The 26,149-nt window shown below is 46.2% G+C and overlaps 1 protein-coding gene across 3 annotated transcripts in view; it reads right to left on the reverse strand.

Annotated features, from left to right (window-relative positions):
• Positions 1–26,149, reverse strand: part of NFE2 (nuclear factor, erythroid 2) — a 113,468-nt gene that overhangs the window by 58,236 nt on the left and 29,083 nt on the right. The window contains exon 2 of one of the 3 annotated variants that reach the window (XM_063952172.1): positions 7,713–7,798. The exons of the other annotated variants lie outside the window; for them this stretch is intronic. The gene's annotated coding sequence lies outside the window, so the exon portion shown is untranslated. The remainder of the gene's footprint in view (positions 1–7,712; positions 7,799–26,149) is intronic. 3 annotated transcript variants of the gene reach the window in all.

Below are 26,149 nucleotides of genomic sequence, written 5' to 3' on the forward strand. Positions count from 1 at the left end.
TAAAAAGTACAAATTAGCAAAAACTGTGACCAATCGCAAAAATAAGATTTTACTTACCGATAAATCTATTTCTCGGAGTCCGTAGTGGATGCTGGGGTTCCTGAAAGGACCATGGGGAATAGCGGCTCCGCAGGAGACAGGGCACAAAAAGTAAAGCTTTTCCGATCAGGTGGTGTGCACTGGCTCCTCCCCCTATGACCCTCCTCCAGACTCCAGTTAGGTACTGTGCCCGGACGAGCGTACACAATAAGGGAGGATTTTGAATCCCGGGTAAGACTCATACCAGCCACACCAATCACACCGTACAACTTGTGATCTAAACCCAGTTAACAGTATGATAACAGCGGAGCCTCTGAAAGATGGCTTCCTTTAACAATAACCCGAATTAGTTAACAATAACTATGTACAACTTATGCAGATAATCCGCACTTGGGATGGGCGCCCAGCATCCACTACGGACTCCGAGAAATAGATTTATCGGTAAGTAAAATCTTATTTTCTCTATCGTCCTAGTGGATGCTGGGGTTCCTGAAAGGACCATGGGGATTATACCAAAGCTCCCAAACGGGCGGGAGAGTGCGGATGACTCTGCAGCACCGAATGAGAGAACTCCAGGTCCTCCTTAGCCAGAGTATCAAATTTGTAAAATTTTACAAACGTGTTCTCCCCTGACCACGTAGCTGCTCGGCAAAGTTGTAATGCCGAGACCCCTCGGGCAGCCGCCCAAGATGAGCCCACCTTCCTTGTGGAGTGGGCCTTTACAGATTTAGGCTGTGGCAAGCCTGCCACAGAATGTGCAAGTTGGATTGTGCTACAGATCCAACGAGCAATCGTCTGCTTAGACGCAGGAGCACCCATCTTGTTGGGTGCATACAATATAAACAACGAGTCAGATTTTCTGACTCCAGCTGTCCTTGCAATATATATTTTTAATGCTCTGACAACGTCCAGTAACTTGGAGTCCTCCAAGTCACTTGTAGCCGCAGGCACTACAATAGGCTGGTTCAGATGAAATGCTGACACCACCTTAGGGAGAAAATGCGGACGAGTTCGCAGTTCTGCCCTGTCCGAATGGAAAATCAGATATGGGCTTTTGTAAGATAAAGCTGCCAATTCTGACACTCTCCTGGCAGAAGCCAGGGCTAGAAGCATGGTCACTTTCCATGTGAGATATTTCAAATCCACCTTTTTTAGTGGTTCAAACCAATGAGATTTTAGGAAGTCCAAAACCACATTTAGATCCCACGGTGCCACTGGAGGCACCACAGGAGGCTGTATATGCAGCACTCCCTTAACAAAGGTCTGGACTTCAGGGACTGAAGCCAATTCTTTTTGAAAGAAAATCGACAGGGCCGAAATTTGAACCTTAATAGATCCCAATTTGAGACCCATTGACAATCCTGATTGCAGGAAATGTAGGAATCGACCCAGTTGAAATTCCTCCGTCGGAGCACTCCGATCTTCGCACCACGCAACATATTTTCGCCAAATTCGGTGATAATGTTGCACGGTTACTTCCTTCCTTGCTTTAATCAAAGTAGGAATGACTTCTTCCGGCATGCCTCTTTCCTTTAGGATCCGGCGTTCAACCGCCATGCCGTCAAACGCAGCCGCGGTAAGTCTTGAAACAGACAGGGACCCTGCTGAAGCAAGTCCCTCCTTAGAGGTAGAGGCCACGGATCTTCCGTGATCATCTCTTGAAGTTCCGGGTACCAAGTCCTCCTTGGCCAATCCGGAACCACTAGTATCGTTCTTACGCCTCTTTGCCGTATAATTCTCAATACTTTTGGTATGAGAGGCAGAGGAGGAAACACATACACCGACTGGTACACCCAAGGCGTTACCAGCGCGTCCACAGCTATTGCCTGCGGATCTCTTGACCTGGCGCAATACCTGTCCAGTTTTTTGTTGAGGCGAGACGCCATCATGTCCACCATTGGTCTTTCCCAACGGGTTACCAGCATGTGGAAGACTTCTGGATGAAGTCCCCACTCTCCCGGGTGAAGATCGTGTCTGCTGAGGAAGTCTGCTTCCCAGTTGTCCACTCCCGGGATGAACACTGCTGACAGTGCTATCACATGATTCTCTGCCCAGCGAAGAATCCTTGCAGCTTCTGCCATTGCCCTCCTGCTTCTTGTGCCGCCCTGTCTGTTCACATGGGCGACTGCCGTGATGTTGTCCGACTGGATCAATACCGGTTTTCCCTGAAGCAGAGGTTCTGCCTGGTTTAGAGCATTGTATATTGCTCTTAGTTCCAGAATGTTTATGTGAAGAGACGTTTCCAGGCTCGTCCATACTCCCTGGAAGTTTCTTCCTTGTGTGACTGCTCCCCAGCCTCTCAGGCTGGCGTCCGTGGTCACCAGGATCCAATCCTGTATGCCGAATCTGCGGCCCTCCAATAGATGAGCACTCTGCAACCACCACAGAAGAGACACCCTTGTCCTTGGAGACAGGGTTATCCGTAGGTGCATCTGAAGATGCGACCCTGACCATTTGTCCAACAGATCCCTTTGGAAAATTCTTGCGTGGAATCTGCCGAATGGAATCGCTTCGTAAGAAGCCACCATTTTTCCCAGGACTCTTGTGCATTGATGTACAGACACCTTTCCTGGTTTTAGGAGGTTCCTGACAAGCTCGGATAACTCCTTGGCTTTTTCCTCCGGGAGAAAAACCTTTTTCTGAACCGTGTCCAGAATCATCCCTAGGAACAGCAGACGAGTTGTCGGCATTAACTGGGATTTTGGAATATTCAGAATCCACCCGTGCTGTTTTAGCACTTCTTGAGACAGTGCTAATCCCATCTCTAGCTGTTCTCTGGACCTCGCCCTTATTAGGAGATCGTCCAAGTATGGGATAATTAATACGCCTTTTCTTCGAAGAAGAATCATCATCTCGGCCATTACCTTTGTAAAGATCCGAGGTGCCGTGGACAATCCGAACGGCAGCGTCTGAAACTGATAGTGACAGTTTTGTACAACGAACCTGAGGTACCCCTGGTGTGAGGGGTAAATTGGAACGTGGAGATACGCATCCTTGATGTCCAAGGATACCATAAAGTTCCCCTCTTCCAGGTTCGCTATCACTGCTCTGAGTGACTCCATTTTGAACTTGAACTTCTTTATGTACAGGTTCAAGGACTTCAGATTTAGAATAGGCCTTACCGAGCCATCCGGCTTCGGTACCACAAAAAGAGTGGAATAATACCCCTTCCCTTGTTGCAGAAGAGGTACCTTGACTATCACCTGCTGAGAGTACAGCTTGTGAATGGCTTCCAACACCGTCTCCCTTTCGGAGGGGGACGTTGGTAAAGCAGACCTCAGGAAACGGCGAGGTGGATCTGTCTCTAATTCCAACCTGTATCCCTGAGATATTATCTGCAGGATCCAGGGATCTACTTGCGAGTGAGCCCACTGCGCGCTGTAATTTTTGAGACGACCGCCCACCGTCCCCGAGTCCGCTTGAGAAGCCCCAGCGTCATGCTGAGGCTTTTGTAGAAGCCGGGGAGGGCTTCTGATCCTGGGAAGGAGCTGCGTGTTGCTGTCTCTTCCCTCGACCTTTGCCTCGTGGCAAATATGAATAGCCCTTTGCTCTCTTATTTTTAAAGGAACGAAAGGGCTGCGGTTGAAAAGTCGGTGCCTTTTTCTGTTGGGGAGTGACTTGAGGTAGAAAGGTGGATTTCCCGGCTGTAGCCGTGGCCACCAAATCTGATAGACCGACTCCAAATAACTCCTCCCCCTTATACGGCAAAACTTCCATATGCCGTTTTGAATCCGCATCGCCTGTCCACTGTCGCGTCCATAAAGCTCTTCTGGCCGAAATGGACATAGCACTTACCCGTGATGCCAGTGTGCATATATCCCTCTGTGCATCACGCATATAAAGAAATGCATCCTTTATTTGTTCTAACGACAGTAGAATATTGTCCCTGTCCAGGGTATCAATATTTTCAATCAGGGATTCTGACCAAACTACCCCCGCACTGCCCATCCAGGCAGTTGCTACAGCTGGTCGTAGTATAACACCTGCATGTGTGTATATACTTTTTTGGATATTTTCCATCCTCCTATCTGATGGATCTTTAAGTGCGGCCGTCTCAGGAGAGGGTAACGCCACTTGTTTAGATAAGCGTGTTAGCGCCTTGTCCACCCTAGGAGGTGTTTCCCAGCGCTCCCTAACCTCTGGCGGGAAAGGGTATAATGCCAATAATTTCTTTGAAATTATCAGCTTTTTATCAGGGGCAACCCACGCTTCATTACACACGTCATTTAGTTCTTCTGATTCAGGAAAAACTATAGGTAGTTTTTTCATACCCCACATAATACCCTGTTTAGTGGTACCTGTAGTATCAGCTAAATGTAACGCCTCCTTCATTGCCAAAATCATATAACGTGTGGCCCTACTGGAAAATACGGTTGATTCGTCACCGTCACCACTGGAGTCATCGCCTGTGTCTGGGTCTGTGTCGACCGACTGAGGCAAAGGGCGTTTCACAGCCCCTGACGGTGTTTGAGTCGCCTGGACAGGCACTAATTGATTGTCCGGCCGTCTCATGTCGTCAAACGACTGCTTTAGCGTGTTGACACTATCCCGTAGTTCCATAAATAAAGGCATCCATTCTGGTGTCGACCCCCTAGGAGGTGACATCCCCATATTTGGCAATTGCTCCGCCTCCACACCAATATCGTCCTCATACATGTCGACACACACGTACCGACACACAGCAGACACACAGGGAATGCTCCTAATGAAGACAGGACCCACTAGCCCTTTGGGGAGACAGAGGGAGAGTTTGCCAGCACACACCAAAAGCGCTATATATATATCAGGGATAGCCTTATAATAAGTGCTCCCCTATAGCTGCTTTGTTATATAAAAATATCGCCATAAATTTGCCCCCCCTCTCTGTTTTACCCTGTTTCTGTAGTGCAGTGCAGGGGAGAGACCTGGGAGCCGTCCTGACCAGCGGAGCTGTGAGAGGAAATGGCGCCGTGTGCTGAGGAGATAGGCCCCGCCCCTTTTCCGGCGGGCTCGTCTCCCGCTATTTTGAGAAATCAGGCAGGGGTTAAATATCTCCATATAGCCTCTAGGGCTATATGTGAGGTATTTTTAGCCTTTATAGGTACTCATTTTGCCTCCCAGGGCGCCCCCCTCCCAGCGCCCTGCACCCTCAGTGACTGCCGTGTGAAGTGTGCTGAGAGGAAAATGGCGCACAGCTGCAGTGCTGTGCGCTACCTTTAGAAGACTGCAGGAGTCTTCAGCCGCCGATTCTGGACCTCTTCTGTCTTCAGCATCTGCAAGGGGGCCGGCGGCGCGGCTCCGGTGACCATCCAGGCTGTACCTGTGATCGTCCCTCTGGAGCTTGATGTCCAGTAGCCAAGAAGCCAATCCATCCTGCACGCAGGTGAGTTGACTCCTTCTCCCCTCAGTCCCTCGCTGCAGTGATCCTGTTGCCAGCAGGAATCACTGTAACATAAAAAACCTAGCTAAACTTTCTCTAAGCAGCTCTTTAGGAGAGCCACCTAGATTGCACCCTTCTCGGCCGGGCACAAAAATCTAACTGGAGTCTGGAGGAGGGTCATAGGGGGAGGAGCCAGTGCACACCACCTGATCGGAAAAGCTTTACTTTTTGTGCCCTGTCTCCTGCGGAGCCGCTATTCCCCATGGTCCTTTCAGGAACCCCAGCATCCACTAGGACGATAGAGAAATTGCGAAAGCACGCCCAAACGGAAAATCTGTGACAATAATTCAATGTTACAAAAAAAGGTGGACTTGTCAAATTCTGCGATGAGATTTAAAATTCCGCATTTTTTTTTTGCAAAAAAATGTACAGTTAGTTACAGTTTTTGTGTAAAGGTTTCTGATGTCACAATTTAACATCAGCCACACATAACATTGAGCCAACCATGCCTACTGACAGGATGCGTCGAACAACAAGACCAGCTACTTCCGTTGGTGAATCCACAAACGCAGGCGGAAAAAGGGGGAAGAAAATATTTTTTTTTGTTTTATGTTGAAAGTTTATATACATGACATATTAATGTTTCTTTGTTATTATTAACATTCCTTATGTTATTGTTTAATATGAAAATATATATATAAAAAAAAGTGGCGCATAATTAAAATGTCCTCAAAATCACAATTATTGTGGTGATTAAACATATGTTTCTTGTCAAGGGGAAATAAAACAAAAAAAAACTTACACATGTATGTGGGTATGATTTTTGAAGATAATAATTGTTTGTTGCTTTAAATCATAAAAAAAACTCAGCTTTTAAACAAAGAGCCATTAACCAAACAAAAAAAAACTTGCTTGTAAATGTTATTGTACATGTTTGTAGGAAAACAAGTGTGTTCTTGACAAACCTGCATTGTTATTTACTTAATGAATTATTAGGTTACTAACATATATTTTAGAGTAATACATGTGTTAAATAGTTTAAAGCTCCCTTATAGGCCCTACACACTGGCCAATTTTTTGAAAGATATGAACGATCTCGTTCATAAATGAACGAGTACTCGTTCATATCTTTCAGTGTGGAGGCTCCAGCGATGAACGATGCGTGGTCCCGCGCTCGTTCATCGCTGGTCCCCCGTCGGCTGTGCATGCAGGCCAATATGGACGATCTCGTCCATATTTGCCTGCAGTTCTATGGAGCCGCGTGACGGGGGGAGTGAAGAAACTTCACTCCCCCCGTCACTGCCCCCCCGCCGCCGGGTCGCTCGTCGGCCGTATCCGCCGTCGGGCAGCTCGGCGGCGGGTCGGCCAGTGTATAGGGCCCCTTACATGTTGTTACGTTTCAATGCTACTGAATAACCTGAATTGTGGTCAGCAGTGTGCGCTGCTTCAGCTGGGTGTAATGAAGCAATGATTGCAGTATACATCGAACATTCTACAACTGAGGTCAGCTTGTGCGGATTTTAAGGTAGACCTGTAGTCACTCAGAAACTGCACACCATAAATGTGCGATCAGTTGCAAAAAATGCGTATGCCCTGCCTATCGAAAATCAGCATACGCCCACAACACGCTCCTGCTCGTAGTTTTTGCGAGTCCAGCCCTTTAGTACACCCCCTACACGCCTAGTTTTCGTTGTGCATACATAGTTTTTGCTACGTCTCAGAAGTTGTATTTTTTGTCTCAGATTTTACATATTTTTGCAGTTTTGAATCCTTGTTGAATTAGCCCCTTTATCTGGGCTTCATCCACTCTGTGGAATGCCCTCCCATGTACAGTAAGACTCACCTCTAGTGTGCAAAACTTTAAATGTTCCCTGAAAACTCACCTCTTCAGACAAGCCTATCAAATGCCAGACCAACCCACATAACCTTCAGTGTTTCCCTATCTAATTACATGCCCTCTGTACGGTACACATAACCTCACATATCTTGTCTTTCTTTACTCTCACACCCTCCTGACACTTGGCCAACATTGCTGGGTGATCATATCTTTCAACCCATTAAGAACCTAGCAATCTGGTGGACCATTATGCAATAGGTAGCATCTATCCTTCTGTATCAATGGCTATTTCCCTATAGATTGTAAGCTTGTGAGCAGGGCCTTCCTACCTCTATGTCTGTCTGTTTTTACCCATTGTTGTTCTATTACTGTTGTTCTAATTGTAAAGCGCAATGGAATATGCTTTGCTATATAAGAAACTGTTAATAAATAATTAATAATTGACCTGTGACATGAAACTGTCTTCCACAACCTCACCTTTGTAGCAGAGTTTGGCTGTTCTTCACTCAGTTTTTAGCCTCCTACACAGCTGTTTCTGTTTCAGTTAATGACTGTGTTTCAACCTACATGTGAAAATGATCATTATCACCTTTTTGCTATGATAGGCTAATCAATAATCATACACCTGACTATAATCCTACAAAATCCCTGACTTTATGCAAGTGTACCTAGAAGAATTGATGCTGCTTTGAAGGCAAAGTGATCACATCAAATATTGATTTGATTTAGATTTCTCTTTTGTTCATTCACTTTGCATTTTGTTAAATGATAAAATAAACTACAGATGTAGCCACTCTCATTGTGGGTTTGTCTCATTTGCCGCAATATGCATGCTGGGTGCAACTAGGCATGCTGGGAGTGCCCATGCTGCCACATCACAGCCACAATGAGCATGGAAACATCAGTATTAACACTTATGTTTTTTAAAGCATTCTTAGTTTGCAGCATGTTTTCCACACCTGACTAAATCTTTTGCACAGTATTGTATATGTAATGCAAAGACGCTACATAGCTGACCTAAGAGGTCATATACTCTGATGGAAAACGGTACCTGGTGCGTCTAAAAATGCTGACAGTGGGCATCTCAGTGCTTGTGCATTTGGACGCATCTGTACACCAATGAAACGCTTTGCAGCAGCATTAGCATAAAGACACAGATGCAACTGCATTCAACTCATAATCAGCCACACAGTCTCTAAATCATTGCTAAATAAATGGTGCATATATATAAGAGACACTTTCAAATGAGGTGCATTAACTATACTTAATTTCTCATACGTCCTAGAGGATGCTGGGGATTCCATAAGGACCATGGGGTATAGACGGGATCCGCAGGAGACATGGGCACTTTAAGACTTTCAAAGGGTGTGACCTGGCTCCTCCCTCTATGCCCCTCCCTTAGACTCCAGTTTAGATCTGTGCCCAGGCAGACTGGATGCACATCTGAGGAGCTCTACTGAGTTTCTCGGAAAATACTTTATGTTAGGTTTTTTATTTTCAGAGAGGCTGCTGGCAACGGTCTCCCTGCATCGTGGGACTTAGGGGAGAGAAGTCAGACCTACTTCTAGGGAGTTTAAAGGCTCTGCTTCTTGGCTACAGGACACCATTAGCTCCTGAGGGTCTGGAACACTAGGTACGCCTAGGGTTTCACTCCCAGAGCCCGCCGTCACCCCCCTTGCAGAGTCAGAAGACAGGTGAGTAGAAGAAGATCAGAAGACTTCATAGACAGCATATGAGGTACCGCACAGCGGCCGCGCTGCGCGCCATGCTCCCACACAGAGGCACTATAGGGTGCAAGGCGCAGGGGGGGCGCCCTGGGCAGCATAAATAAGCTCAATTTCGACTGGCAACAGGGGACATAGTGCCAGAGCACTGTCCTAACCCCCACCAGTATAAAGATTTTGACAAAAATTGCGAGTCTGAAGCGCGCCATTGCGGGGGCGGGGCTTAGCCCTCACAGTTCACTCAGCCAGCGCCATTTTCTCTATCACAAATGCTGGCCCTTCCTCACACTGCTGGCAGTATCAGGGTGTAAAACGAGGGGGGGCACAGTAAATGTGGTAAAATATATGTTAATATATATGGGCTGCAGGTTTGGGCATTGTATAAGTGTTCAGAACCGTATTTAAGCGCTGGGTGATAAGCTGTGTTTTCTCTGACAGAAATTACGTGAGTCTGTCCCCTATATGTCGGTAGGTGTTTAGTACACGTGTGTCGGCATGTCTAGGACGGGGTGCTTCCCACAAACGACTGGGGGAGTGACCCTGTAGGCACCGCCGACTCCGAACTGGGTACATGTGTGTCAACATATTGGTACATGAAAGTTTTTCCACGAAAGAAAACTATATGGGGGACTCGGATGTGTGTGGGTGGCCCTGTCGGCACCTCCAATATCTGACTGGGTAAAGAATTTGAATGATAATATGATGCATATCAGAAACTATAGATGAATATATGTAGTAAGTTTGCATAAATCTGTGACCCAGCCACAGACGTAGAATTATCTATTGTTGTCATAGTCATAGCTATATCTATCTCAGACCCCTCGAGGTCGCAAAAAAAAACAAACAAACTGGATCGACACGGATACTATTTCCTAGGTCGACCGTAATGTTTCCTGATTAGATCCAATTATATAGCAATCAGTACATGATTTATACACATTAGGAACGTATTAACGTCACTAGGGACCCTGTGCTCCTTACAAAAGTTTCCATATATGAGGATATATATATGTGTGTGTGTGTGTGTGTGTGTGTATAGATATGTATATATATATATATATATATATACAGTTGTGCTCATAAGTTTACATACCCTAGCAGAATTTGTGATTTTCTGGCCATTTGTCAGAGAATATGAATGATAACTCACAAACTTTTCTTTCACTCATGGTTAGTGGTTGGGTGAAGCCATTTATTGTCAAACAACTGTGTTTACTCTTTTTAAATCATAATGACAACAGAAACTACCCAAATGACCCTGATCAAAAGTTTACATACCCCAGTTCTTTATACCATGTATAGCCCCCTTTAACATCAATGACAGCTTGAAGTCTTTTGTGGTAGTTGTGGATGAGGCTCTTTATTTCCTCAGATGGTAAAGCTGCCCATTCTTCTTGGCAAAAAGCCTCCAGTTCCTGTAAATTCTTGGGCTGTCTTGCATGAACTGCACGTTTGAGATCTCCACTGAGTGTTTCAATGATATTGAGGTCAGGAGACTGAGATAGCCACTCCAGAACCTTCACTTTATTCTGCTGTAGCCAATGACACGTCGACTTGGCCTTGTGTTTTGGATCATTGTCATGTTGGAACGTCCAAGTACGTCCCATGCGCAGCTTACGGGCTGATGAGTGCAAATTTTCCTCCAGTATTTTCTGATAACATTCTGCATTCATCTTGCCATCAATTTTGACCAAGTTTCCAATGCCTTTGTAACTCACACATCCCCAAAACATCAGCGATCCACCTCCGTGTTTCACAGCAGGAATGGTGTACCTTTCATCATAGACCTTGTTGACTCCTCTCCAAATGTAACGTTTATGGTTGTGGCCAAAAAGTTCAGAAGTTTTGAGGCTTGTCTCTGTGCTGTTTGGAGTATTGTAAGCGGGATGCTTTGTGGCATTTGCCTAGTAATGGCTTTCTTCTGGCGACTCGACCATGCAGCCCATTTTTCTTCAAATGCCTCCTTATTGTGCATCTTGAAACAACCACACCACTTTTTTTCAGAGAGTCCTGTATTTCAGCTGAAGTTATTTGTGGATTTTTCTTTGCATCCCAAACAATTTTCCTGGCAGTTGTGGCTGAAATTTTTGTTGGTCTACCTGACCGTGATTTAGTTTCCACAGAATCCCTCATTTTCCACTTCTTAATTAGAGTTTGAACACTGCTGATTGGCATTCTCAATTGCTTGAATATCTTTTTATATCCCTTTTCTGTTTTATACAGTTCAATTACCTTTTCCCGCAGATCCTTTGACAATTCTTTTGCTTTCCCCATGACTCACAATCCAGACAAGTCAGTGCAGCACTGGATGAAAGATGCAATGGTCTTTCAGGAGTCCAAAAACTCACTGACCTTTTATACACACACACTGATTACAAGCAAACATATCACAGGTGAGGATGTTTACCTTTAGTAGCCATGCAAACCCGTTTGTGTCAACTTGTGTGCATGTTATCAGGCCAAAATCTCCAGGGTATGTAAACTTTTGATCAGGGTCATTTCAGTAGTTTCTGTTGTCATTATGATTTAAAAAGAGTAAACACAGTTGTTTGACAATAAATGGCTTCACCCAACCACTAACCATGAGTGAAAGAAAAGTTTGTGAGTTATCATTCATATTCTCTGACAAATGGCCAGAAAATCACAAATTCTGCTAGGGTATGTAAACTTATGAGCACAACTGTATATGTAGAAAAATCTTTATAATAAATACTGAGGTAACGTTCCTTCTTCTCATGTGCTGAGCGCTCTGTTTCAAAAAGTCTAGGTCAGTACTGACAGGATGGTTTCAAATCCTCAAGGGAATTGTGATTGTTATTTTTTCCCCGCCAAGGATAGAATGAAGTGGGAACCCCTGTTCTGCACGGGGTCCTGTCACAAAGGAATGCATGCAGGAAGCTATGTGATATTCTAATTATGTGTCCACGCGTATGTGAGTTATACCCGCCATTGCATGCGCATGGGGGAGTTGTAGTATATTAAAAAAAAAAAAAGGTCGGTTACTTGGTCATCCGATATATATAGGTTTAAAAGAGAAAGGGGCTGAGGAACTGCGCTATTTCTGTACACAAATCCCTCTAGCTGGTTGCTGCTGTATAACACCGTGTGGGTACACTACAAAATCCCACTAGGCATGTGATACGAAATAGATGAGGTGTTTAGCGCATCCCTAGCTAGAGCAAGGAAATAAATATTATGCTCTATAAAAAATGTCCACAATAGGACAGTCCTTGTGAATAAATTAACAATTTATTTGCATAAAAATCTTCATTAAAATCCTGTATCAATTTAATAAATTTGTGCAACGGTGGGTATATGCTATTCCTATAATCCCTCCCTAGTACCGGTACACAGAACTAACATGTAACACATAGACAAACATATATAAACCCTGTGGGCACACTGCAAAGGCGTTTTACCCCACTGGTGTAAGCTCTTATGATTGACCTTATATCTCTATGGTCTTTGGTCTTATAAATGAAGTTTTAGTATGGGCTCTGTAGCCTGCGATTTACGCATATAAGCAGTCTCTGCAATGTTATGAATCGTCCCGTCACTGTAAACAAATGTCCATGTGAGTAGGGCAATGCTGGTACTTGAGTCCTGTATATAATGTCCCCGCTGGCAATAGGAGCAATAGGTAAAGGATTTGCCCTTAGCCTACCTCAATGTCAGTTGCTGCTGTGTGGGGGTCCTCGGTGGTGTAGTGGATGAATCTGTAGTCTGCCGGAAGACTTCCGTAGCTCCATGTTCCCGTCTGTGCAGTCTCCGGAGCCAGATCGATTGCTCAGCAGTCAACGCGTTTCGCCTGTCAAGGCTTCCTCAGGATGGCTGCGTAATCGATCTACAGTCGTCCACTGGATGAGAATATAGGACCACCTCCCAACATGACCTTCTCCATCCGATATATATACCCTGGGGAGAGATGGGAGATTCCTTACATTGGGTCATATCAAGGACACTGCAGCATACTTTCGTGCGACTGCAAGATATAGGACTCTTGGATTTGAGGGCCAATGCCATGGTGGTCTCGGCTAGGAAGGCGTAGTGGATTCACCAATGGAAGGCTGATGCTGATTCCGAAAGGAAATAGAATCTTTTCTTTATGCAGGTAATGCCTGGTTTGGTGACAGCCTAGTTACTTTGATCTCGGCAGATGCCGCTGGTAAGTATACCTTCTGGTCCTATGTTCCCTCACAACGGATGATGACGCACCATTGTAGGATGTGGTCATTTCAGCCGAATAGATACCCCTTTCTTTGCAGGTACAGGAAGGAGAAATAGGAAGAGGTCAGCTGCCTCTTCAAGATTACGGGAAAAATCATCATCTGTCTCTGCCACATACACACCATAATGCTGGGTCTCTCCTGCGGGAGCCCACACCGGTGGGCATACGTCTAAAACTCTTCAGTCAGTCCTGGATCGAACCTGGACCCGTGGGTTTTAAGAATAGTATCCCAAGGGGGCATACTGGAGTTTCCAGAAGTTTGCTCTCACTGATTTTTCAAATCGACCTTACCACTTCGTCTCCGGAAGGGGAGGTGGTAGGCGACGCAACAAGGGTTGTGTCAATATCAGGTCATTGTCCTGGTGTACTTGTCACAATTGGGAACAGGCTATTATTCAGGCCAATCCTAAATCTGAAATCCCTCAATTTCTTTTTAAAGGAGTCCAAATTCAAGATGGAGTCTCTCAGGGCAGTGATCTCCAATCTGGTTGAAGGATAAAGGTGGTCTAATGAGGTTTTCCTCTGCATTAGCTTATCTGAGGGTGCAATTCAGGATTGTCATTACCATTTTCACCAAGGTGGTAGCGGTAATGAGGGTTTTCCTTCACTTATAAGGAGTCACACTTTTCCCGTACTGTGACGGTCTCCTGATAACGGCGAGATTAAGAAACCAGTTGGTGCAAGATGTTGCACTCTTCCTGACAGTTCTTCGACAACATGGTTGGCTCCTGAGTTTGCCAGAATCACTGTTAAATCCCAACGACGCGGTTGTCGGGGTTTTTGGGAATAATACTGGATACAGAACGGCTGAACGTTTTGTTGTCTTCCAGTGGAAAAGGTCCTGATGATCCAGAGTCTGGTCAGACCAGCAAGTGGGTCAATCCTTCGAGGCATTCGGTTGCTGGTGAAGATGGTTGCGGCCTACGAGGCCATTCATTTGGCAGGTTTTAGGCCAGGGTGTACTGAGGGGCCCTTTGGGGTGGTCCGGTTTCCATCTACACATACCCCGGAGGGTAATCCTGTTTTCCAAGACCAGAATCTCTCTCCTTTGGGGGCTGCGCCTTTCTCTTTGCATAAAAGGGCGCAGGTTCGGGATCCAGAACTGGATCCTGGTGACCACGGATGCATGACTCCGGGGCTGGGGAGCAGTCACACGGGGGGGGGGGGAACTTCCAAGAAAGAGGGTCAAGTTAGGACTTTTGTCACCACATAAACGGTTTAGAGTTAAGGGCCATTTACAATGGCTTTTCTAAAAACGAAAAACGGTGCAGCAAGGGCAGAAGCCAAAAGGATTTTTTACGCTGGGAGAAAAAAAACATACAAGCGCTCTGTCAGCGAGGTTCGTTCCAAGAGTGGTCAACTGGGAAGCTGACTTCCTCAGCAGACATGATCTCCATCTAGGAGAGAGGAGTCTTCGTCAAGAGGTCTTCAAGGAAGTGACAAGTCATTGGGGAATTCCTCAAATAGACATGATGGCGTCTCGTCTCAACGAGAAAATTCAGTGATCTTATTCCTAGTCGAGGGACCATCAAGCAATAGCAGTGGACGCACTAGTGATGTTTCAGTCAGTGTATGTATTCCCCGTGATGTTTCAGTCAGTGTATGTATTCCCTCCGCTTATACTATTTCAGAAAATGCTAAAGATCATAAGAAGAACGGAGGTTCAGGCGTTCCTCATTGTTCTGGTCTGGCCAAGAAGGGCTTGGTATCCAGATTTTCAGGAATCACTCATAGGAGATCCCTGGCCCCTTCCTCTACGAGAGGCTCTGTTACAGCAGGGGCCGTGCGTGTATCATGTCTTACCGCGGCTACGGTTGACGCCTTGGCAGTTGGACGCCAGATACTAACCCGAAAGGATATTCCCAGTGAAGTCATTCCCACACTTCTTCAGGCTAGGAAAGGAGTAACGGCGGAACATTGCCACCATAATTGGAGAAAATATGTGTCTTGGTGTGAATCCAAGAAAGCTTCTACGGAAGAATTTCAGCTAGGACGGTTTCTCCATTTTCGGCAAGCAGGTGTAGATGCGGGACGAACGTTAGGCTCGATTAAAGTTCAAATTTTCTTTCAAAAAGAATGGCCTCCCTTTCAGAAGTTCAGACTTTCGTGAAAGTCGTGCTGCACATCCAACCTCCAGTTGTGCCCCCAGTGGCACCATGGGATCTTAATGTGGTGTGGCAGTCCCTTCAATCACATTGAGTTGGACCTTTGCAGAAGATAGAGTTAAAAAAATGTCACTTGGAAAGTGGTCATATTATTGGCCTTAGCAGCTGCACGGTGGGTGTCTGAGTTGGCGGCCTGGTCTCACAAGAGCCGTATTTAATCTTCCATGATGATAGAGCAATGTTGAGGACTTGTCAACAATTTGGTGGTTTTATCTTTTCACATGAACCAACCTATTGGGGTGCCAGTAGTTACTGACACGTTCGCTGAGTAAAAATCTCTCGATGAAGTTAGGATCTTGAAAATTTATGTCACCAGGACGGCTCGTCTGAGGAAAACAGACGCTCTGTTTGTTCTGGATACTCCTAACAAGATTGGGACGCTGTACTACGATTCAGCATACTTATTCTACGGCTGGATTGCCGTTACCGAAATCAGTGAAGGCCCACTCTACCAGACAGTGGGCTCATTCTGGGCGGATGCCCGGGGGGGGGGGGGGGGGGGTCTCTGCATTACAACTCTGCCGAGCAGTTACTTGGTCGGGTTCAAACAATTTTGTGAAATTTTACAAGTTTTTTACCCTGGCTGATGAGGACCTCGTGTTTGGTCAATCGGTGCTACAGAGTCATCCGCACTCTCCCGCCCATTTTGGAGCTTTGGTATAAACCCCATGGTCTTTATGGAATCCCCAGCATCCTCTAGGACGTATGAGAAAATAGGATTTTAATACCTACCAGTAAATCCTTTTCTCTTAGTCCGTAGAGGATGCTGGGCGCCTGTCCCAGTGCATACTGTATCTGCAGTTATGGATTAGGGTTACACACAGGTTGTGTTACAGTGTTTTATCAGCATATTGCTGAAAATTCTTCATGCCGTTGGCTTGGGTTCTATTGAATGCCACGTTCTGCAGCATACTTGAGGTGTGAGCTGGTAAGATGCTCACCGTGATTTAACAATAAATTATTTCATCGAAATGTCCGTCTCCCTGGGCACAGTTCCTTAAACTGGAGGGGCATAGAGGGAGGAGCCAGGTCACACCCTTTGAAAGTCTTAAAGTGCCCATGTCTCCTGCGGATCCCGTCTATACCTCATGGTCATTATGGAATCCCCAGCATCCTCTATGGACTAAGAGAAAAGGATTTACCGGCAGGTATTAAAATCCTATTATTTCTCTTTATATTATTAACATTTATGTAAATAGAACCAACATTAGCACTTTCAATTTTGGAGCAAGCACAGTAATAAAACAAGACTGGGTAATAACAAACAGCCTATGGGGATGATTCAGACCTGATCGCTAGGCTGCTAAAATTGTTGTGCTGCGATCAGATAGTCGCCGCCCAAGGGGAGTGTGTATTCGCTGTGCATGTGTGCGCCAATCTACTAAAAATCCCTCAGTCAGAGGACAGCTGCAAATGCGTTCGCACCTCACTCACCATTGAATGATTTTTCCAGTGCGTGCTGTGTGTGCGCAGCGCAGTACTTACTCCTACAGTGATATGAGAACAGGCTGATCGGGTCCGGAGCTGACGTCAGACACACTCCCTGAAAACGCTTGGGCACGACTGCGTTTTCCCTGACACTCCCAGAAAACGGTCAGTTACCACCCACAAACGGCCTCTTCCTGTCAATCAGCATGCAAATTGCACGATTGCATTTTTTGCACCAGCCTGTCGCTGACTGACGATGCCTGTTGTTTGCCGACGCGCTTGCACAGCAGCGATCAGATTTGAATCACACCCTAAGACAGCCCTGCTTGCAAGAGCAAAAGTTAGGCTCTGATCCATATGATGATGCTTCTAAGCTGTTTACATACTATATGTGTATTAACTAAGGGCCTAATTCAGGTTGGATCTCACTCTCTAACACTCTTATCTGAAAGGAGTAGTACACAACTAAGGACCCTAATTTTATTGGGACATTTTGACTTCTAGTCCACTTGCGCCCAGTAGATCCCTTTCTATAAACTATAAATGTCTTTTCATTAGGGATCCGGACGCCGGAATCCTGACACTGCTCAGAATGCCAGTGCCGGATCCCGAATGATCCTGAACGAGGATTTGCCGGGGCTGCGGTCAGGAACGCCATGCGTGGGGGGGAGGGGGGATTTAGACACCACAAGGGAGGGTTAGGCTGCGGGTAGGAGGGGGGGGGGGTTTAGGTTTAGGCTGTGGAAAGGGAGGGCTAGGTAGGCTTTGGGGAAGGTAAGTGTACTTACTTAGCCCCTGTTGGGATTCTGGCCATTGGGATGCTGCAGCCGGTCTTCTGACCGCCGGCATATCATACCTAACCATTCATTATTTATGAGAAGTTGTAAACTGGAGTTTGTTAATGTTTCTGATTGAATGGATATTTCCAAAAACAATTAATACTAGGCCACTTACCATATTTGTAAAGTTGTTAATTGACGTCCACAGAGATCAGCACTAACCTGGCAGTATGTGGTAGATGGACCAGGCAGTATGTTGCTTATGTTTACATCTGTTACTAAACTGTGCACAGTTATTAGTACAGGACAAAAACTCCCCACAGAAAGATTTGGATAAAATGTCAAGGTATGCTCTAAACTGCAGATGAAGGTTAATGTAGATAAATGTAGGTTACAGCTAAGCCGTGGGAACAGTTACACTTCTTTCCGATTAAATGGGATAGTGTTTCACTGTCAGAGTAGTCAGGTAATGGAATTCCCTAGCAAGGGAGTGTTATAAATGGATTGAATGCCTCTCCTACAATAAATGCTAGCAGAAGTTATAAAACGAATAAATAGCACAGTTGGGATAATTGATCCTAGGAATTAAGCATTTGCTATTTATATGGTCAGTTTTTATCTTACAGCAAGACTACATTGGACACTTCCTTACTGACTGATTTTTTACTTTCCTTCAGTTACCATTTCTAAATGGCTAAATTTGATGGACATTGCTAACATATAACATACCTCCCAACTGTCCCGATTTTCGCGGGACAGTCCCGTTTTTTGGGGACTGTCCCGCTGTCCAACCCGCGGGCCACAGTGTCCCGCTGTGGGGGGGGGGGGGGGGCAGTTGGGAGGCTCCTGCACTCAGCAGCGGTGAAGAAACATTCAGTGCTGACAGAGCGCTGGCCATGCCCCTTCAGTGACAAAAACGGGGGCGTAGCTCACAGCCGAGGGCCCTCCCACAAAGCCACGCCCCTTTCACATAGACCACACCCCTTTACGGGCACGCGCACATATGTCCCTCCTTCTCAAGCACACAAGTTGGGAGGTATGTATAATAATGGCACTGTATTTGCCCCGTAACTACACATCACAGTAATGTAACTATAGGCAGGGACTTATATGCAAATGATGTAGCATACCTCCCAACTTCTCTCCGTCCCATGTACAAAAATAGGGTGCGTGGCCTTGTGGCAAGTGCCCCGATCGCAAGTCACGCCCCTGTTTTACTCAGTATGGGGGCATGAGCAGCACTCTGTGAGCTGCTGGCCATGCCCCTGTCCCTTTCTGCCATGGAATAGACGCAGTGCGCATGCGCACAGCATATGTTCACCGCTGCTCTGCACAGAGCAGCGAGTGACATGAGGGAGATCTCCCAACTGCCCGCCCATCCACCACCACCACGGGATACTGCGACCTGCGCAGTGCCAGATTAAGGCCCATATGGGCCTGGAGCTGAAATTTAGGAAGGGCCTATTGTGTGCCTCGGCAGGAGGTGTAACAAGCGCTGCGGTGGTGTGACTAGTGATGTGGGGGTGTGATCAGTGTGGTGTGGGTGTAGTCTAAATAGGAGGTGTGGCCTATGCCATGTGAGTGACACAGTCACCACTTACTGACAGACACTACTTACTGACACACACACAACACAAAGCTTACTGACACAATCACCACTTACTGACAGACACTATTTACTAACACACACACTCACAACACAAAACTTACCGACACAGACACTTACTGATAGATATTACTGACTGACACACACGCACAACACAGATAAACTTACTGACACAGACATTACTTACTGACACACACACAACACAATACTTATACCGCTCTCACATCACAATGCCGGGTCCCACCTGGGAATTGAAAATGGGTCCATTCCTGGGTGGGACCCGGCATTTGACCCTACACACCGCCAACCCGACCCAGCAATTTGCCGGTTCGGGTTGCCATCTGTGGGCGGAGATGGAGTCGGCATCAGGTGCAGAGGCGGTGCTGGGAGATGAGATCATCCCTATGCAGTGAACGGGTCCCGGGTTGCATCGACCTGGGTGACCCGTTCACACTGCACCGGACCTGGTATTTAACCCGAGAATAACCCTTCTTTATTCCCGGGTTGAATTACTGGGTCAGGCAATCCGGAATTCGCCCATGACCCCTTTCACAACACACATCGGAACGTGTCGACCCAGCAATATACCCAGTCTATACCAGGTTATTTTTGCGGTCTGAAAGGGGTATTACTGACACAGACACCCACCACTTACTGACAGACACTACTTACTGACACACACACACAGTACAAAACCTACTGACAAACACTACTTACTGACACACACAAAACTTACTGACACAGACACCATGCAAAATGTACTGACACAAACACTACTTACTGACAGACACTTCTTACTGACACCTGTGGTGCACACAGCATTTTTTTCTCAGTGGTACTGTGCCTGCGTGCCGTGGGCGTGGTCACATGTCATTAAGGGATGTAACCATGTGACACTAGGTGAAGTGGTTATATATTATGTGAATCCATGGCACAAACACTAGAGATGAGCGGGTTCGGTTCCTCGGAATCCGAACCCCCCCGAACTTCAGCCTTTATACACGGGTCCGAGGCAGACTCGGATCTTCCCGCCTTGCTCGGCTAACCCGAGCGTGCCCGAACGTCGTCATCCCGCTGTCGGATTCTCGCGAGGCTCGAATTCTATCGCGAGACTCGGATTCTATATAAGGAGCCGCGCGTCGCCGCCATTTTCACACGTGCATTGAGATTGATAGGGAGAGGACGTGGCTGGCGTCCTCTCCGTTTATAGTTACTGTTAGTAGTTAGTTGATCTGATTGCTGCTTAGCTTATTGTGGGGAGGATTGGGGAGAGCTGTTAGGAGGAGTACAGTCAGTGCAGAGTTTTGCTAGTTTTTTTTTATCCGTTCTCTGCCTGAAAAAAACGCTCCATACCATATCTGTGCTCAGCCTCAGTGTGCTGCATGATATATCTATGTATATCTGACTGTGCTGAGTGCTCACTGCTCACACAGCTGAATTGTGGGGGAGACTGGGGTGCAGTTATAGCAGGAGTACAGTGCACACTTTTGCTGCCAGTGTGACTGACCAGTGACCACCAGTATATTGTCTGCCTGAAAAAGTTAAACACTCCTGTGGTGTTTTTTTTTTTTTTATTCTATAAACGCATTCTGCTGACAGTGTCCAGCAGGTCCGTCATTCATTATATTATATAAATATTTACCTGCAGTAGTGTTATATTTTTTTTGTTCATCTCTATCATCTTTATCATCTCTATATTAGCAGACGCAGTATGGTAGTCCACGGCTGTGGCTACCTCTGTGTCGTCAGTGCTCGTCCATAATTGTATACCTACCTGTGGTGGGGTTTTTTTTTCTATCTTCTTCATACTAGTAGTTTAGGAGTCTGCTGACAGTGTCCAGCAGGTCCGTCATTATATTATATATACCTGCAGTAGTGATATATATATATTTTTTATATCATTATCATCTCTATACTAGCAGACGCAGTACGGTAGTCCACGGCTGTAGCTACCTCTGTGTCGTCAGTGCTCGTCCATAATTGTATACCTACCTGTGGTGGGGTTTTTTTTCTATCTTCTTCATACTAGTAGTTTAGGAGTCTGCTGACAGTGTCCAGCAGGTCCGTCATTATATTATATATACCTGCAGTAGTGATATATATATTTTTTTTTATATCATTATCATCTCTATACTAGCAGACGCAGTACGGTAGTCCACGGCTGTAGCTACCTCTGTGTCGTCAGTGCTCGTCCATAATTGTATACCTACCTGTGGTGGGGTTTATTTTTCTATCTTCTTCATACTAGTAGTTTAGGAGTCTGCTGACAGTGTCCAGCAGGTCCGTCATTATATTATATATACCTGCAGTAGTGATATATATATATTTTTTATATCATTATCATCTCTATACTAGCAGATGCAGTACGGTAGTCCACGGCTGTAGCTACCTCTGTGTCGTCAGTGCTCGTCCATAATTGTATACCTATCTGTGGTGGGTTTTTTTTTCTATCTTCTTCATACTAGTAGTTTAGGAGTCTGCTGACAGTGTCCAGCAGGTCCGTCATTATATTATATATACCTGCAGTAGTGATATATATATATTTTTTATATCATTATCATCTCTATACTAGCAGACGCAGTACGGTAGTCCACGGCTGTAGCTACCTCTGTGTCGTCAGTGCTCGTCCATAATTGTATACCTACCTGTGGTGGGGTTTATTTTTCTATCTTCTTCATACTAGTAGTTTAGGAGTCTGCTGACAGTGTCCAGCAGGTCCGTCATTATATTATATATACCTGCAGTAGTGATATATATATATTTTTTATATCATTATCATCTCTATACTAGCAGATGCAGTACGGTAGTCCACGGCTGTAGCTACCTCTGTGTCGTCAGTCACTCGTCATCCATAAGTATACTAGTATCCATCCATCTCCATTGTTTACCTGAGGTGCCTTTTAGTTGTGCCTATTAAAATATGGAGAACAAAAATGTTGAGGTTCCAAAAATAGGGAAAGATCAAGATCCACTTCCACCTCGTGCTGAAGCTGCTGCCACTAGTCATGGCCGAGACGATGAAATTCCATCAACGTCGTCTGCCAAGGCCGATGCCCAATGTCATAGTACAGAGCATGTAAAATCCAAAACACAAAATATCAGTAAAAAAATAAGATTTTACTTACCGATAAATCTATTTCTCATAGTCCGTAGTGGATGCTGGGGACTCCGTCAGGACCATGGGGGGGGGGGGGAATAGCGGCTCCGCAGGAGACAGGGCACAAAAGCAAGCTTTTAGGATCACATGGTGTGTACTGGCTCCTCCCCCTATGACCCTCCTCCAAGCCTCAGTTAGGTACTGTGCCCGGACGAGCGTACACAATAAGGAAGGATCTTGAATCCCGGGTAAGACTCATACCAGCCACACCAATCACACCGTACAACTTGTGCTTTGAACCCAGTTAACAGTATGATAACAATGAAGTAGCCTCTAAAAAAGATGGCTCACAACAATAATAACCCGATTTTTTTGTAACAATAACTATGTACAAGTAATGCAGACAATCCGCACTTGGGATGGGCGCCCAGCATCCACTACGGACTATGAGAAATAGATTTATCGGTAAGTAAAATCTTATTTTCTCTAACGTCCTAGTGGATGCTGGGGACTCCGTCAGGACCATGGGGATTATACCAAAGCTCCCAAACGGGCGGGAGAGTGCGGATGACTCTGCAGCACCGAATGAGAGAACTCCAGGTCCTCCTCAGCCAGGGTATCAAATTTGTAGAATTTAGCAAACGTGTTTGCCCCTGACCAAGTAGCTGCTCGGCAAAGTTGTAAAGCCGAGACCCCTCGGGCAGCCGCCCAAGATGAGCCCACCTTCCTTGTGGAATGGGCATTTACAGATTTTGGCTGTGGCAGGCCTGCCACAGAATGTGCAAGCTGAATTGTACTACAAATCCAACGAGCAATAGTCTGCTTAGAAGCAGGAGCACCCAGCTTTTTGGGTGCCTACAATATAAACAGCAAGTCAGACTTTCTGACTCCAGCCGTCCAGGAATTATATATATATATATATATATATATATATATATATATATATATTTTCAGGGCCCTGACAACGTCTAGCAACTTGAAGTCCTCCAAGTCCCTAGTAGCCGCAGGCACCACAATAGGTTGTTTCAGGTGAAACGCTGACACCACCTTAGGAAGAAACTGGGGACGAGTCCGCAGTTCTGCCCTGTCCGAATGGAAAATCAAATATGGGCTTTTGTAAGACAAAGCCGCCAATTTTTGACAATCGCCTGGCCGAGGCCAGGGCCAACAGCATGGTCACTTTCCATGTGAGATATTTCAAATCCACAGATTTGAGTGGTTCAAACCAATATGATTTGAGGAATCCCAACACTACGTTGAGATCCCACGGTGCCACTGGAGGCACACAAGGGCTGTATATGCAATACTCCCTTGACAAACGTCTGGACTTCAGGAACTGAAGCCAATTCTTTCTGGAAGAAAATCTATAGGGCCGAAACTTGAACCTTAATGGACCCCAATTTGAGGCTCATAGACACTCCTGTTTGCAGGAAGTGCAGAAATCGACCTAGTTGAAATTTTTTCGTGGGGCCCTCCTGGCCTCACCCACGCAACATATTTTTACCACATGTGGTGATAACGTTGTGCGGTCACCTCCTTCCTGGCTTTGACCAGGGTAGGTATGACCTCTTCCGGAATGCCTTTTCCCTTAGGATCCGGCGTTCAAACCGCCATGCCGTCAAACGCAGTCGCGGTAAGTCTTGGAACAGACAAGGTCCCTGCTGGAGCAGGTCCTTTCTTAAAGGCCGATGCCACGGTTCCTCTTGGAACAGACATGGTACTTGCTGAAAGCAAATCCCTTCTTAGCTCCCGAGGCCATTAGTCCTCTGTGAGCATCTCTTGAAGTTCCGGTTACCAAGTCCCTCTTGGCCAATCCGGAGCCACGAGTATAGTTCTTACTCCTCTATGTCTTATAATTCTCAATACCTTGGTTATGAGAAGCAGAGAAGGGAACACATACACCGACTGTTACACCCACGGTGTTACCAGGACGTCCACAGCTATCGCCTGAAGGTCTCGTGACCTGGCGCAATACCTGTCCCATTTTTTTGTTCGGGCGGGACGCCATCATGTCCACCTTTGGTCTTTCCCAACGGTTCACAATCATGCGGAAAACTTCCCGATGAAGTTCCCACTCTCCCGGGTGGAGGTCGTGCCTGCTGAGGAAGTCTGCTTCCCAGTCGTCCACTCCCGGAATGAACACTGCTGACAGTGCTATCACATGATTTTCCGCCTAGCGAAAAATCCTTGCAGTTTTGCCACTGCCCTCCTGCTTCTTGTGCCGCCCTTTCTGTTTACGTGGGCGACTGCCGTGATGTTATCCCACTGGATCAATACCGGCTGACCTTGAAGCAGAGGTCTTGCTAAGCTTAGAGCATTATAAATTTGCTCTTAGCTCCAGTATATTTATGTGGAGAGAATTCTCCAGACTTGATCACACTCCTTGTGTGACTGCTCCCCAGCCTCTCAGGCTGGCCTCCGTGGTCACGAGCATCCAATCCTGAATGCCGAATCTGCGGCCCTCTAGAAGATGAGCACTCTGTAATCACCAAAGGAGAGACACCCTTGTCCTTGGATATAGGGTTATCCGCTGATGCATCTGAAGATGCGATCCGGACCATTTGTCCAGCAGATCCCACTGAAGAGTTCTTGCGTGAAATCTGCCGAATGGAAGCGCTTCGTAATAAGCCACCATTTTTACCAGGACTCTTGTGCAATGATGCACTGACACTTTTCCTGGTTTTAGGAGGATCCCGATTAGCTCGGATAACTCCCTGGCTTTCTCCTCTGGGAGAAACACCTTTTCCTGGACTGTGTCCAGAATCATCCCTAGGACCAGCAGACGTGTCGTCGGAACAACTGCGGTTTTGGAATATTTAGAATCCACCCGTGTTGTCGTAGAACTACTTGAGATAGTGCTACTCCGACCTCCAACTGTTCTCTGGACCTTGTTCTTATCAGGAGGTCGTCCATTTTCTTTGAAGACGAATCCTCCTTTCGGTCATTACCTTGGTAAGGACCCGGGGTGCCTTGGACAATCCAACGGCATCGTCTTGAAAACTGATAGTGACAGTTCTGTACCACGAACCTGAGGTACCCTTGGTGAGAAAAGGCAAATTTTGGGACATGGAGGTAAGCATCCCTGATGTCCCGGGACACCATATAGTCCCCTTGTTCTTTGCTATCACTGCTCTGAGTGACTCCATCTGGATTTGAACCCTTGTAAGTGTTCAAATTTTTCAGATTTAGAATAGGTCTCACCTAGCCTTCAGTACCACCATATAGTGTGGAGTAATACCCCTTTCCTTGTTGTCGGAGGGGTAAATTTATTATCACCTGCTGGGAATACAGCTTGTGAATTGTTTTCAATACTGCCTCCCTGTCGGAGGGAGACATTGGTACAGCAGACTACAGGAACCTGCGAGGGGGGAAACCTCTCGACATTCCAATCTGTACCCCTTGGATACTACTTGTAGGATCCAGGGGTCCTGTACGGTCCCAGCGTCATGCTGAGAACTTGGTAGAAGCGGTGGAGGGCTTCTGTTCCTGGGAATGGGCTGCCTGCTGCAGTCTTCTTCCCTTTCCTCTATCCCTGGGCAGATATGACTCTTATAGGGACGAAAGGACTGAGGCTGAAAAGACGGTGTCTTTTTCTGCAGAGATGTGACTTAGGGTAAAAAACGGTGGATTTTCCAGCAGTTGCCCTGGCCACCAGGTCCCATGGACCGACCCCAAATAACTCCTCCCCTTTATACGGCAATACATCTTTGTGCCGTTTGGAATCTGCATCACCTGACCACTGTCGTGTCCATAAACATCTTCTTGCAGATATGGACATCGCATTTACTCTTGATGCCAGAGTGCAAATATCCCTCTGCGCATCTCGCATATATAGAAATGCATCCTTTAAATGCTCTATAGTCAATAAAATACTGTCCCTGTCAAAG

This window comes from Pseudophryne corroboree, chromosome 2 (assembly GCF_028390025.1).
Source record: "Pseudophryne corroboree isolate aPseCor3 chromosome 2, aPseCor3.hap2, whole genome shotgun sequence".
Lineage (NCBI taxonomy): Eukaryota > Metazoa > Chordata > Amphibia > Anura > Myobatrachidae > Pseudophryne > Pseudophryne corroboree.